General features: G+C 38.6%; 1 protein-coding gene across 3 annotated transcripts in view; it reads right to left on the bottom strand.

Moving 5' to 3' along the window:
* PLEKHG1 (pleckstrin homology and RhoGEF domain containing G1) overlaps positions 1 to 15952 on the bottom strand; it is a 140107-nt gene that overhangs the window by 105143 nt on the left and 19012 nt on the right. The window contains exon 1 of one of the 3 annotated variants that reach the window (XM_030023218.2): positions 13415 to 13513. The exons of the other annotated variants lie outside the window; for them this stretch is intronic. The gene's annotated coding sequence lies outside the window, so the exon portion shown is untranslated. Of the gene's footprint in view, positions 1 to 13414; positions 13514 to 15952 lie in introns of those variants that run through there. 3 annotated transcript variants of the gene reach the window in all.

Below are 15952 nucleotides of genomic sequence, written 5' to 3'. Positions count from 1 at the left end.
CAGACACTGCATTTCTTTCCTGTCTTCCAGAGGCACAACCAGCAGTAATATTAAGGTTCTGCTGTGGCCACTTTATTCACAATCAACATACGTGTTCCTTTAAAATACTGTATTACATTTTTAAATGCAGCCTTTTACAGATTAAACAGTCAGTGCTTTATGAATACATATCAATATATGTAAAACGACTGAAGCCCTGAAGTTCCACATTACATGCTAGGCTGTCAACAGTAAAGACATCTGCTGGTTTATTTTTAAACAGTATTCAGATGAGTTCTTCCTGCTGTAATTAAAAAAAAAAAAAAAAGTATAAGAGTGGGTGAGGAGAAAATGGATAGTAGTAGGTTTTTTGACATGAAATATTTTGTAAATGCGCTAGGACACTTAGATGCCCACACACAACCTGGACAGGCTACTGCACTTCTTAGGTGAATGGTATGGGATGTTGGCTTTCTGAATGCAGAACCACTCACAGAACCCCAAAATCAGCACTCAAAGTCTCAGGTTGCAGGACAAACTCCAGACTCCAAGGAAGGCTACGGCAAAATTCCCACCCACATTAACACAATCAGAACTTGACATTTGGCTGTTAAATATGCATATATCTTTGTTAGAGAACAAGGACGTCCGTCCCGGATCTAGTTTTTGCCATTTGTTTGCCTACAAAATCCCTTCTGGAGCAGATGCATTGCTGCTCTGTACCCCACAAGAATAGCTTTGATCCCAGGTCACATAAACCATAAAAGCAAGTTTATATGCTAACACTAACACAATTCTTTCACATGAACCAAGAAGTGACGCTGAAAGAAACTCAGAAAATTACATGGACAGAAAGGATAGAAGTTAGGAGGACACAAACCATTATATTGCTACTCCTATTCACGACCACCCCTCAGCCTTTCAAAGTAACACAGCAGTACCTGTTTAAGATTAAAATGTTATTTCAAGTTAATATGTATTCCTTCAAAATTGTACAGAATTCTAACGGCTCCTTTCATTCCCTTCCAGCAGAGCTGTGGAAGTGGGTGCGAGTTACCGCTTCCCTTCTCCAACAGTCCTCGCCTTCAAAGTTCCACAAAAATCTCCCAGCCTTTTTTCCCCTGCACATCAACTCATACTGAAATGTTCCAAGTTTGGGTTGTTTTTGTTTGCTTGGTTGGCTGGTTTTTTGTAAGATGCTACACATTTTGTTCATTTTCCCAAACCAGGTCACCCTTGCACCTTCTTTTCTAGAAAAGGGCCAGTAACAGTGGCACTTAAGACAACTGCACCAACAGATGAGCCGGTCCAAACAAGACCATCTGATCTATGTTGGCAAGAAGGAGCCAAACCTCCTTTGCACATTGTTTGGCCCATCGATGAAAATCATAGTAACATCATTCTCTCTCCTGACCCCTTCTTCAAAACAGCATAAATCTACAGCATCCTCTGCCTAGTTTCTGGAGCTAATCATCCATATTGCAGCTGCAATCCAAAAACCCTAACTTTCCCGTCAAGCAAAGACCAAGTCACAGAATCCCTTTGTCACTTTCATTCTGGTTTATTGTAATTCCCTGTGTTTGAATGTGAAAAACGTCACATATGTTCTAGTATAAGGAATGAGCTGCCTGGCTCCTCTGTGGTTTAACTTCTACGCATGCAGCTTCTCCCTCCTCCAGTCTCTCCAATAGCTCTGAATCCATTCCCAGTGCTATCCCAAGGCTTGGGTTATGGTTTTCCAAGCCCACTAAAAGATCAAGTTCAGCAGCTAATCGCTCTGTTTCAGTCTGCAAGTCAAGACAGCATATTTTTTAAAGTAACACAGGATATGAGGTCTAGAAGGGAACATGACACAGTACCTTCTTCAAACTTTGTATAGAATGAACTGCTTGAAAAGATGAGATGTACTCAACATTTGGTCAGTGTCCAACCACGTTGCAAGACTCCTCACTTAACAACATATGCTGCTACTATGCCAAGTGAAACAAAGAGGAAACCTTGCCCACAGGGTCATCTGGGAGGAGGAAGACAGATCAAAACCTTGACTGACACTCCCCAAATAGCCTTGTGAAGCATAAGTTCAAAGCCTAAGCAGAAAGATGTCAGTTTTAATTGGTGAAATGCATGTATTTACTTCTGATCCATTAACTCCGTGTTGATCACAGCAGTTTATCAGCTCAGCAGAAGCAATAGCTTTCAAACTCAAGTCATTTCAGTTCAGGTTGTATAAAATTACTTAGTATAATTAATGACTTATTTTTCTTTCTGTAAAAATGAACCGTTAATAAGTATTATTGAAAATATCCTCTTTTATATATGCAACTTTGCTGAAGATCAGCCCTACATTGCATATAATCATGCTCTACTATAGCAAGCTGACAGAAAACAACCCAACATCTCTCCTGCAGTGCTAGGAAATTGTGACAGCACTTTCCCATGATGGCATATGCATCTCTGAACTAGAAAGCCACCTGTTCCAGCACAGCTCCCGCAGGTGGCACTAGCTGCTCCTTACGGTGCCACACAGTGCTCAACTTGCAGGCAAAACCAAATGCTTGTAGAAGAAGCTGCGTCTCCCTTCTGGTCAGCTTGCCAAGCAAGTGCTACAAATCCTTCTAACTTTCGGGTATCTGAATTGTCCTGCTTACCGCTCAAGTCTGGATTTGGGTTTGGATAGCCTGACAGCTAAGCTAGTATACCACCTTTTGCTTATTTCAAAACTTCCTATCATCAGAATAAACCACAGTTCTTTTCTAAAGCACTGGGCATTTTTCAAGTTATATGCACATACACTGCTTCTCTCATGCCTTTGTACAGTGCAGTTAATCTCAGCAGCCCTGCCAGGTCTTCACAAAAGTTAAAAAAAAACCCACATAAACAACCAAAAAAATCCATCAAAAGATCGGTTTTCACTTACACACGGTAGATCTGTCACTTTGGACGCTTGCTTTTGAATCTAAACTTGAGAAAATAGATAGACTTGGGTAAGGTGCCTCAGCACAGGACATGCCTGACATACACTCTGATGAAACACAAGGAAGAGCAGGATAAGTAGGTCAGTCGCAAGATATTTAGAGATTTCAGGCAAGTCCCAGCACAGACTGTATGAGTACAGCAGTAGCAAGTCATAGCCACTAAGTACAGCTATCGTATCACAAAATACTGCTGTCATCTACTCGAAGATATCTGCTACTCAACTAGTAAGCAATGTATTCTACACAAACCATTTTCTGAGCGATTTAAGCAATAACACCATGTAATGCATTATGCCTAGTTAGTCCACAAAAAACAACCAACAGCATAGTTTTCATTATTGAAATTCACAAACATGGAGATAAAATATTTTAATTGAGCTACCATTGCATAGTTTTCTGATTTCATTTTTTAGATAATACTAGTTCTAGTTCTACTGTTAAGTGCTAATCAGGGCCAAAGAAAACTGAATTTGAAACAAACCCATTTTAAAAGAAAACACAATGCCTCAGCACAGACAAGAGCACACAGTTCAACATTTTCTTTACTACAAGAGTTTATTTCCAGTACCATTAAATTGTAACTCTTCAGTAATGCATATACCAAATGCTGAAAAAGCACAAAAAGGCATTATGCACATACACCAGCTACAGCACTAAAGACACTAAAGGATTTTAGGGTACAAGTCTTCACATTGCAAGAACAGTCAAACCCATAGCCAGAACCATGACAGTTGCCAGAATAGACTACATGACTTTTCCTCAACAAATTCTCCAATACTGTAAGAATTTGCAGTGTCATTTTTATGTCACCTGAGGGAGTTACAGCCAAATACAGTCTCTAGCCATTAGCTCTACAGCTGCACTTCTGCCTTGCCCACCGTTCACCCCTCCAACATACACACTCCAGGTAGGTGTCTTGACTTGGTTAAAAAAAAAAAAAAAAAAAAAACCACACCCCCAAAAAACCACTTATAATTTTTTTTTTCTTTCCCAAATCTACATTTGGTATTTTAACTGGTCACTAGCATCCCCTCTTCTTACAAGATGTTTTTCTTGAAGCTTTTCTCATGAGAAAATGTAACTAGAGATGCATTAGGTCTTGGTTTCCAATAGATTTCATTCTAGTGAGGTGCACAGCATAAACCTCACTACTGGGCCAAAAATTCTGGTTTAATAAATTAAAAAAAAGTTCCACAGCTGGATAAGAACCTGTCAAACTTCAGCAATAACAAAGGTTGCTTTATAGTGCACGTGGTTAAGGAAAGGAAACCAAAGAGGAAAAAATTTCAGCAGTGTTGATCTCAGAATTACTCAAATTCTTTTTCAAAGCTCTGAACTTTGCTACAACTAGGAGATGCTGATTTGGCTAATAAACAATCATGCAGATGCACACACACAAAGTTTCCCTCTTTAGTCTTTTCCACATTCAAGCCTCTGGTGCTCAGCAGCTGCAGCTTTAGATTCCTGATTAAGGACAAGGGCAGCTGCTGCTCCCTGCCCCTCTTAAACATTAAAAAAAAACCCCAAAAAACAAAAACAGCAGCAATTAAAAACAAACAAACAAACAAAGGCAATAACCCAGCTAGCATCCTAATAGCCATTTTGTAATCCCATTTCTCTCTTAGACAGGAAAGAACAAACAAACCCCAAAAAACTCCAGACTTGTGTCTGGCATACATAGTAAAGAACCCTTGATACCTGCTTTCACAGGCTTTTAGTCTCCTCCAAATTGCTTTTCTATTACAGATGTTGTGTGGTAGCACTTAAAGAGATTTGATGCCTGTGCTTAGGATATCACTACACGCTGTCTTGGAAAAGACCACTGTTGTGCAAATTCATCATTTCACAACAGGTTCAAGTAGTGAAGGAAATAAAATCAAAACAAGGAAGCTGCAAGGAAGCAAAGCTGTTGCTGGAGCACAAAGAATCCAATCACAGCAAACAAGTCTAATAAAAGTAAATTATAATACACAAAGGCTTAAATTAATTTGAATCCAGTCCTATGTGCTGAATAAATATTACAGTGATGGATAACATACCAATGGATTCCAACATATCTGAAGAGTTTTGTGACCATAGGAGAAACATACTTACCATGTCTGCATGCATTTCACCTTCTGACACTTCCTTTTCGCATTTCCATTTCTGTTACGGGAAATTTCTTGACACCCAGCTAAAGTTCACTAACACCATGACACTTACTTTATAGAAGAAGGGAAACAACCTTGCCATTTGCTTCGTAAGGACATCAGGCCGCGTACATTACGCGGGGTAGTCTCTCCTGAAATCACAGGGCTATGATAATAATGAAGGTTTTTCTGGGGTTTGTTTTGTTTTAAATGAAAGCTTTACAGCCCTCTTACAGAGAAACTTGATATTTTAAGGTCAGTAGAAAAGCTAATATCTATGGGACAAACAAAATCCGTATGTATTTTAACTTTGTGTAGGGTCAGAGTCAAGGCACTGCAATAGGGAATGACGTCTTCCTAAACTCACAGAATCAGTGTGTAATGGAAACCTTGAAACTGCATTCACAGACAACTTGACAAAGAAATAAGGTGCATCCAAAAGCAAATACTCAAAGACCACAGAACACCCCAATGCTTTTTAAGAGTATAAATATAGACAAGTCCATTTCAAAGTCAGCTGTTTTAGGGGTATTTCTTCTTTCCACTTAAATACATGTTTCTAAAAGCTCCCTAAAAACAAAAGAATAAAGAAAAGAAAAACACAAAATGATGTTCTGCACCAAATCAAAATCACAAGTATATTCTCTCATGCACACATTTTTCAAATCACTGCTATTTTTCTTCCAATTTTGCTAACAACAGAGCAATTAGTATGCATCAACTCCAATTAGGCTGTTTTACCTCTTCTATAAAATGCTTATAATGTTTGGCTTCACTATATATTTTCAAAGAAATAACTTCAGACCTCATTATAGAAAAACCCATAGAACTTCCAAAAGAAGATCATACTGATGAAAGACAAAAATGTCAGCGCTGTCCAGAAGGTCTATTTACTTTGTTAAAAATTCTCCTAAACAACATTAATTCCAAGTAAACAAGGGAGAAAGATATTTTTCCCCTTAACTGTAAACTCTTTTGGAGAGCTGGGGGGGGGAGGGGAGATACCAAGGGTTGGTATTGCAGATGCTTGTTCACGAAGGGGAAGCCTTTTTAAAACCAGGATAATGGATAATTATCACTTTACACGTGGATCCTTCACCACTCTTCTCTCCGTAACACATGGTGACTGTTATGTTTTGCAAGGAAAGGAATGGCCACAGATTGACCAACAGGAGAAGGGCTCCTACGAAGCCCATTTGTGTGTTTTCCTTCAACTGCAATTGCCTGAGCACGATATTACTGCTAAAATAAGAGGTTTAGACATGGCCTTTATAATTATTAGACAAGTAATACTCAGTTGGCTTTTCCAGAAACTGTCATTTGAAAGGCTAGCCAAACTACAGCCATGCATAACAAAGTTACTTACATATACCCCGTGAAACACATTTTTTCCCCACAGCCATCAGAAAAAGCCCATGTAACTTCTTGACTACTGTAAAGTGTGATTAATGAAAATTTCTGGGGTCTTGTTTTCATCACAGAGTATATAACATTAGGCAACCAACACAGCAAACAGCATAAAAGAGTCAACGGTTAAAGCTTTCTGAACCCCGACATGTTTCAATTGCCCGAACACTGAGCCTGGCTGCCCCCCACGCAGCTGACTGCCGGACCGCTCCACACTCCTCCAGCTTTTCCTTCTCCCTGCTTTGAGGATATGTACATCTGTGTGCACATATATATATATTTATATACACACTGCACACACACGGAAAAAAAGAGGAAAGTAGTAACAAACTAACAGTGCTGTGCACATTCACTTGCAGTTTGTCCAAATGAACTGCCTCATAACTCAGATTAGGACATTTCCTGCAAAAACACTCCATTATTTATTAGGCCACTCCAGACTGCAACTGTTGAAGCATGGCTTGCAAACAACGTATTTTCTAGAGCCAAAGTTTGCAGTTATCTACAGAACACTCCGACTGGTTGTGATAGAGAAGCCAGGGCCCTCTCGCTGTGTATTAGCTTTGAATAAAGTGTCCCCAGTTCAGCAGAGTTCAATAACTGCAATCCTAGTCCCATTCACTTTTGTGGCACTGAAATGCATGTGCCTACTACAGAGCATAGAGAAACTATATAGTTTCAAGTAACATTCATGCTTAATCTCTGGCAAACCACAGTTTTTGTATACATACATAACTACATGCATATATATATATTCACTCTAAAGAATATGGAATATTAAATTAAATATGACTGGAAATATAAAGGAAATTATTTCACCCACCTATGATCAACACAAGTAGAGAGCCTAGGAGGCTAAAACTGGTAAAAGGGAAACCACACACAGTAACAATCTTTAACCTGCCACAATTTCCGAAGGAATTTGAACAACCATTTTGACAGAAGCAGCTGACAAACTGCTGAATAAACACTTCTTTGGGGTTAAAATGCAGTATTCTCTAGACAGGGAAACTCCCTCTGTAATGCCATAAATGTAAAAAGCTTCTTATCTCCAACATGCTTTCTTAGAAAAGCTGGATTTATTACTAAACATTGCATCGCCAAATGCAGACCTTCACTGGCCCCAGATGAGAACACTAGTTCCATTCAGAAAAAACACATGGGGAAAAAATAACATCACTTACAAATGTTATAGTTGGAAAGGTGATTTCCTTCAGCTGAATGTTTTTCTCCTTTCTACATCAGTCTAAGAGACTTGTTTGAACAAATCAGTTGTTTGTAAGTAACTCTCAACAACTGCACGGAGTCTGAGCCATTGTGCACTTTGACAGGACTTCATTCACCTTCTCAGAAAATAAAACAAATAAATAACTTAGACTTAGCTTTCAAACACAGAAACAAAGAAACACCTATTTTGTACTAAAATAATAGTCATCTGACATTACCTCATGGACAGCTTATAAAAGAGTATGCAATTGTTGAGAGTGTTTCAGAGATTTGTAAGATTCTTGAAACAACTCTGGTAATTCACAGCTTGTGCTGAGGGATCTTTTTTTGGTGAACTGCATGTTGTTTTATAGCTTTCAGTAAGATCAGAGAAAAAAGCACCCCAAATCCTTTAGTGCTTTACACTGAAAATTATTTCAAAGATAGTGATCATTAGGAAACATCATGTTTGAATATAGGTTATTAAGGGGTGGTCAATAAAGGGTTTCCATTAACTTTACATTATAGATTTAGAAGGTGTTAAGATTACAAAGCTTTTTAAATTTCTACACTAACAGACGCTTTTCACCTAGAAAAGGAGTCCAAGTTCTCCTTTCTTCGCCTTCTTGCACCAGTGATGAAGGTCACCTTCCTTACCTTTCCATTTTAACAACACTGAACAGTGAAGCTTTTTCTCCTTCTACATAGTTAGTAGAGGATCAGAAACAAATCATGTATTCAGCAGCTTTCCCTGCTCTTGCTGGGATGCCAGAATTACTGATAAAGGGATGTCTCTCTTCCTATCTACTCCCACCAAGTAAAATTTTACTAAAGTGAAAGATGGATCACATGTGTACTTCAACAACACTAGAAGGCGGCATGAAGGCTAATCAAGTATTTCATTTCTATCCTGAGAAAGAGAAGGTTATGAAAAGCAAACAGCTACATAAAGGAATTCAGTGCTTCTTAATTAAGAAAGTTAAAACCAATATAGTTCCCCAAATTATGTCAAGAAGTTTCAAAGGACATGTAAATTTTATGCACTGTATTAGAAGTGTGGAGGGATACAAATAAGACAACTTCACAAATCACTGTCCATGAAATCCTACAGCAAAACTGTACATGAAATTTTACAGCCGTAAGAAACCATCAGACACACTTCTTTCATTTTCATAATATGTATATCAACACTGCGGTTCCAAACACAACTAAAAATTCACAAGTTCGTGTTTTCCCACTGGCAATGCAATACATCTCTGTAGTACAATAGAGATGGGTATGTCTTTCCAGTTACTTCAGTTTATGTAAACACAGAACACAAAATAAGGCCACAGGAATACAACTGACAACTCCTGAAGAACCTATTTTTAAGAGGCAAAGCTTTGTATTTAATTGGTCATTAGATCTGGTACTGGAAATCAACGCAAATAAGGACAGGGTGGGAAGGGGATCTTTGAATAGGCTTTACTAAAGTAAATATTCAAGGGGATATCACTCAAGTCAGTACCAAGAGCTTCAGCCAGTTTCCAAAGCCTTTTGAATCCTCAGAGCTAAGCCCGGTGAATTCAGATGAAAGTTCCTTTTCTTCCACTTTTAAGGGAAGAAATAACTTGAGCGAACTTTCTGCAAAACAGCCTCCCAAGTTTAGTAATTGGGGAACAAACCTAAAGCACTGCCAAGACACACAACTAAGCATTTATAAACCTTAATGGTTTATTCAAATACTAAGTACTGATGTACTGAACCAAAAAACACAGGCGTATTCCAATAATGCTGTTTCAAGTTATGTAGTTCCATCCTTGGTACATAAAAATCCCAGTTCCTCCATTCTTGCTGCCTAGCCCCCATTTTGTACTCTGAGGAACACTGGCACACGGAGCGCATACTAACGACACCAAGTTTCCACGGAACCCGGCGAGAGGCACAGCTAGGCGAGGAGACCACCTGGCCCTGCCTCGGCTCCGAGATGATGTCAGCCTATTCAGCAGGGCAACAGAATAAAAAAAAAGTCCCTGCTGTATTTCAAACACACACAAAGGGCCATGTATATTACCACAAAAAGCAGGAAACCACTATCTCATCAGCAAATGAGACTCTGCAGCCCTCCAAGCCTTACTACATTTAGGCAAGAGGAGCAGGTGGAGGAAGAAGCATTTGCTCCCTTTAGATTTATTTGATGACAGTTACTCCATCTCTCTCCCACCCCTGTCACTGTCCCCACAGCCTATGCAGTATTCCTGGGGGTATCACCAAGCCACTATCACTTTTTGCCCAACGGTTGCCACTATGTGCTGACCCAGCAGGGCATGTGAATTCAGCAAGTGCCAAGCCAGTTCCAAATTCTTCTTTTTTCTTCATGAAAAAATTTCTTTTCCTCGATTCCTAGCTCCCCCATTTTCCCCTACAAAACAAACAGTCCAGAAATACACTTTAAAATAAATAACAGCAACACTGCAGAGCAACCTCACCCAAGAGATAGACTAAAAAGTCTGCACAGCAGAGAAATGCTGACTGAGGAGAAGATGCGTTCACACCAAATAGAAAGTGACCCTTGGTTTTCCCCACAGTGAAGACACTCACAGGATCGCTGGACCAACCTGCAGATTCTCTGATGCTGAATAAAGGCTGAGCTCACATTGTAGAGTTTCATCACTGGAAACATGAAGGCTATTCTTAAATTAATGCACTAGATGCACCCATAAAGCGTTACTGGGTGCAAAAGCAAGCTGGAACAGAATAGCCCATATCTGTGCTAATGAACCACTTCAGCCTCCAAAGCAGGGTGCATAAAAACCATCTCTCCAGAGTGACGCCTGAACCGGACTAGGGACTGAGCCGTGCCTGGAAACTGTCTGGGGAGAAGGCTAGCTATAATTCCCCAAAATCATACCAGCAAACATGACCATCATAGACCATCTTCTTCCAGGCCTGGCAACATTCTTAGGCCCATCTGAATTTAATACAGGTGTAACCTTATAGGACTCCTCTCTCAGGCCGCCTATGCTCACAGACTTCACTGAAATGTAGTTTTGAGCATTTTTCTCTTAATTTAATTTCGTTACAAATACTTAAAGAACTCTGAATGGAGAGCCAGACACACATACACCAGCATAAAAAGCAGAACTGGTGGGGGGGGGAGGGGAAAGACAACCATACTCTCTGGAGAGCAGAAAGTATAATTACGTTCAACCAAACTACTCTTCCCTTACGCATATGCCACTGGGAGTGGCAGGGTTCACTTCCACCTTTCAGTCCTGACCTTTAAAAGGGATCAGATACAAACCTTTTAAAAAGCATCGTTTTCTGTCTCTGCACCTGTGGGCACCTTTCTCTGCAACATCTCAGCTCCTGTATAGCCCAACAACTGGTGGATGCCTCCTTCAGCAGTGTCAGAGCGAGAAGTGTCCCCCGAGGAGAGTTCAGAGGCGGCTGCCCAGCTCTCTCCTGTAGCAAGAAAAGTCCTCTTATGGCTGTTCCAGACACAAGTCTGAAGTTTGGGAACCCCCATAAAGCTAGCACGCTAATGCCAGCATGAAATGTAAAGCAGATCCTTAATGGAAGGGAGCTTTTTGTGGTTTGGGGGCTTTTTGGGGGGGTGGGGTTCTCTTTTTAAATCCAACTCCAGTACAGTTTAAGCAAAAGCCATTGAAGTTTGGGAAGAAGCTGCAATGAATCATAATTATTACAAAACAAAGGCCAAATTTTTCAAAACTGGTTAGTCATTTTAGCATCTACCCTAATTTCCGGAAAATAGGAATGCAGCCTACCTAAAAAAAACTACAGGTTTGGTTGAAGTAACTACCAAACTTCAAAATTATCTATTAAAGTTTTTAGAGTCTTACACCTAAATGTAAGAAAAGTTTGATCTGTTTTAAAACATGTATCCATGTGGTGCTTCTGTCAAATCATTCTTATTATCTGACTTTATTTGCAAAATAGATATGGGAAAAAACCAACAACAAACACCACCAAGGAACAAGGTTTGGATTACATAAACCCCGGAGGGTTGAATTAACATAACTTTTATAGTGTGTCTAGAATTATTTTGTCTTTTTCCAAAGTTAGCTGTCAGCAAAATTTACACACACACTCAACCATTTGATTAATTGATTTGTTATAAAAATTACTAGTTAAAAGAGATTACCTGTAACTACCAGCTTCAAATCTCTGAAGCTGAAGATTAAGCATATTTCTCTAAGGAAGTAAGTGAACTGCTCCACTTTCCAAAGAAGTAATTACAAAAACATAACTTTTGTTTTCCAGTTTAAGCACGTATTAAAACTGAAATAAAGTCCATTTCAACCACATACATGTTTTGTGGGCTTTTATTGCAGTTTTGCTCTTTTTTCCACCCTGCAAGGATTCTGTCAAAGATCTACTTGACTGATGCATCAGAGTGCATATTTGGCAAGATTATAAGAGGATACCAAGTGAAATAAAGGTTTTCAACCTTTCAGCTGAAATAAATGAAAAAAAAATAATGTATTAGGATGAACAGTAAAACGCCCTACAGATTCAGAACTGGAAGGAGATGGCACATGGGTTCCCCAGTGTCTGATTATCGGGCAGTGTTTTACATCCCACTATTCCTCTGGGCTGCTTGTGCCTGTCCCAGGAGGGCTGCACTCCACTTACTCCTAAGCATGAGCCTGCTGTTGTAGACAGCAGTGAAAACCCTATATCCAAACAGCATGAATTAAGCACTAACACTTTTATATAGAATATGAAATACACTTTGGAAATCTTCCATCCTTTCATTCATCCTAACATATCAAAACACGGTGGACACTGGCATCTTCAAGACATCTACCACGAACAGCATCTTTGGAAGTACAGGTTTGCAATCCTAGATTAACATATAAGAATCATCATTTGTTTACTTTTAGTGATAAAGATCAATGGCAGGAAGTACAATACTATAGAGATATTAAAATATTTGTATTATGCCTATTTTTAAATAAGTGTATGTTTACATTGTGCTTTCCACATACACAGAATGAAGTATGCGTTTTTCTATCAGTACTGCCAATTAATTTTAAGGGAAACCCCCAACTACTGATCTCATTTCCAGCAAGCATGTAGCAGGCTTTTGTCACCCACCTTGAAGACCAATATCCAAGCAAGCAGGGAAGGAAATTGCTTATGCAGGGGAACTTCATGCCTCCCTCATTTAAACAGTTATTTACACTACAGGATTTACTCAAGTATCTATATCCTTACGTCTTGTAAGGATACAAATAAGACAAAATATGATTTGACAATATCAAGAAATGTACACTACTTTCAGTGTTAAAAAGGCTATAAAAGGGCTTTATGAGAATTACTGTTTGAGGCATTTAAACTACATCTTGGGTTGCAAGCTAGGTACGTGGAATAAGTAGCAACAGGGACAAAGAGCTGGGGACTCATCTGATTATCACCCATGCCCTGTTGCACCACAGCAGATGAAGCACAACAGCACTTGTGTGGGGCTCCTCCAGTCCCCAGAGTGAAAAGCATTTGGGTTTTTTGCCTCTCATCTCTCCTGGGGAGTGAGGGAATCAAATCAAGCTGTTCTCAGGAAAAGAACGCTGAATGGTAAATTTGGTTGTTAGGGATTTCCCCCACCACCCCCCCGCTGAGCACTCTCACTCCACTGGATGAGCAGCAAGCTTCCACCTCTGGAAGACAGACCTCTCTCTCTCACGCGTGCACACACACACACACACACACAATTACCTGAATTTTATAGTTTCATCCAGCTTTTATTTCCTTGGTCTATGCATAGTAACAATACAGATATTAAGGTTAGCGCAAGCGTTTTACCACCGGCGTCACTGTGTCTCTTGAAGTCTGCTGGACATTAACAACCCAGCAGATGGTCATTACTCCAAACTCCCCAACCTCCATCATCATTAATTCAGGAGCAAACTCATTTCAATGGGCTAGCCCCAATTCATAAAGAACTCATTGTCCTGGCCAAATTAATAGCTTTAGATCTTGCATTAACCAGATGTGCTTCAGAGAGACAATAACATTTTAAATTATAATGTCCTGTTTAAAGTCCACTTCATTATCATTTCTCATAAATATTGGTGTATGAGGCAAGCTTTAAAACTATGAACCTATTCCCAAAATAAACACAGAAAACTCAGTATTTTTGGTTTAGATTTGAGACAGATTTGGCACAAGCGTCCTCAATTATCCTGCAACCCACTTGAGCAAAAGCTCTCTACTCTGAGACTAAAAGTGGCACGTAGTCTTTTGAAAGGCTTCACTTCTCCCTGAAGATTAATAAACCCTCAACATTGGCGCATCCAATAAAGAGACAGGCAGTTATGGTGCCTATTACATAAGTAACATGATTTAGACCAATAATAATAATAAATAGGACAAATCAAATTTGTAAGAATTCTTTTTAGATCTTAACTTCATTGCTAAGTCATCAGTAAGAGTTTTAATATATGTCAAATGGGGAAGAAAAAGGAGTAGAGGGAATCATTTGTCATTACTTGAGTCACATGGTGTCTGACATTTGTCAGACTGTTCACATTAAAACAACGGAAGAATCTTTTCCATAGGAACAATTTGCAAAAATGAACATCAGTACACTAGAAGCAACTAGCTATCTTTCCAGCTTATGGAAAAATAGTAGAATTTTGAAAATATCCACGTTCTTTGTAAGGAAGAGGTAGAGACTGTTGAAGGACTGTAATCCAAATAATAATAAAAAAAACCCAGAGACGGAACTTTCCAAAGAGATAGTATTCACTTCAGTTTTAAATTATATTGTTATTTTTCCATGGAACTGAACCACATTTTCTTACAATCCTGTATCTTAAAAACTTCTCTTGCTGATAGTTTAATTGAAAACTGTTTGTGTGAATGTTCTGTTTTCAATAAATTGCTATTTTCCAACAAAATATTCTAGGCTGAAAAATTCCTAACTGGCTTAACTTTTAAAATCATTTCTCAAGTGTAACATTTCATAAGGTTTAATGCCTTTCCTTACTTAAAAGGCTACATTGTGTATTTTCAAAGATATCCACTCACTCTCATACTGGCATGAAACAGGCAACATTAGTGTTTAAACTTTTATGCATGGAGGGTATTTTTCCTAAGTAATCCATTTTCGTGTGGACAAAACAAATATAACAACTGTGATTTTAAGGTCTTTTCTATTCTACCTTGAAAACAGGATTAGAAGCTACCTCTCCAATAATCTCTAACCTCCATTTGATCACAGAAGACTGCAATACCAAACACAAAATATACAACTATCTTCACTAGGTAACTTCACATATCTAAATTATGTAGTAACCAAATATAATCCAGGCTGGATTTACCCTTGAAGTACAGTTTACAGTCATAGCTGAAGGAAAGAAGCTCGGGCTGAAATGTCTGTGGGGGTGACAAACACACTCTTGAGAGGTGACAAGGGAGCGAGGGAAAATGAGGACTATTTTCTTTTAAAAAGGAAAACAAAGAAAGCAAGGAAAAACATAGTTATGTCTCCTATCAAATTCCACACTGGTATAATTTTTAATTACAAACGAAACTCATGAATCAAGGACAAAACAGCATTTGATGTACTGTATTTATACAACTGAAGCTAAGTATGCAAAGTGGTGGGGGTTATGTATTAAATATTTTTTCAAATTCCTACATAACGTAACTAATAAAAATATTTACTTTTACAAAGGGTCAAGTGGACAGAACATTATTCTCCCAGACGGAAACCAGATGTTTAGTATCTTCAAAGCGATGTCTGTGCTGATAAAAGCAGTAGCTAATCTTTTTTTTAAAGGTTGAAGTTCTTGCTGAAGTTTCTTTTACTGAACAACTATGTATCATGTTTTAATGAATATCTGCCTCAACAGAACAAGTATTCTTACATTTTTAATAGGATTTTGGTTTGTATGTATAGTCATCAATGCATCAATACTCAAAGAACTGCCTTTGAAAATACTGTAAAACAATCTACAGTCTTGCTCTGTCACGTATTATATCTTTAGCTCAGGATGAAAGAAGTCACATCTGTTCCCAAAGCCAGGATTCCATAATAAAAACATTTTAGCAAACTTCTATATAGCAATTTGAACACGTTAAGTCACACAGATATTCAAGTGTTTCTCATGAGTCATGCAAGAAGTACAGAACAATACATTAACGTAGTGCTTAGAATTACAAAAATCTCAAACAAACAATTTACTATCTTTATTAAAACTTACCATAATGCATTAAGAGATCCCTACAATGGAATTTACAAAGACTTGA

The sequence above is a fragment of the Aquila chrysaetos genome, chromosome 8 (assembly GCF_900496995.4).
Source record: "Aquila chrysaetos chrysaetos chromosome 8, bAquChr1.4, whole genome shotgun sequence".
Lineage (NCBI taxonomy): Eukaryota > Metazoa > Chordata > Aves > Accipitriformes > Accipitridae > Aquila > Aquila chrysaetos.
Note: the sequence above shows the minus strand (reverse complement) of the source record. Positions and strands in the feature narration are given on the sequence as shown.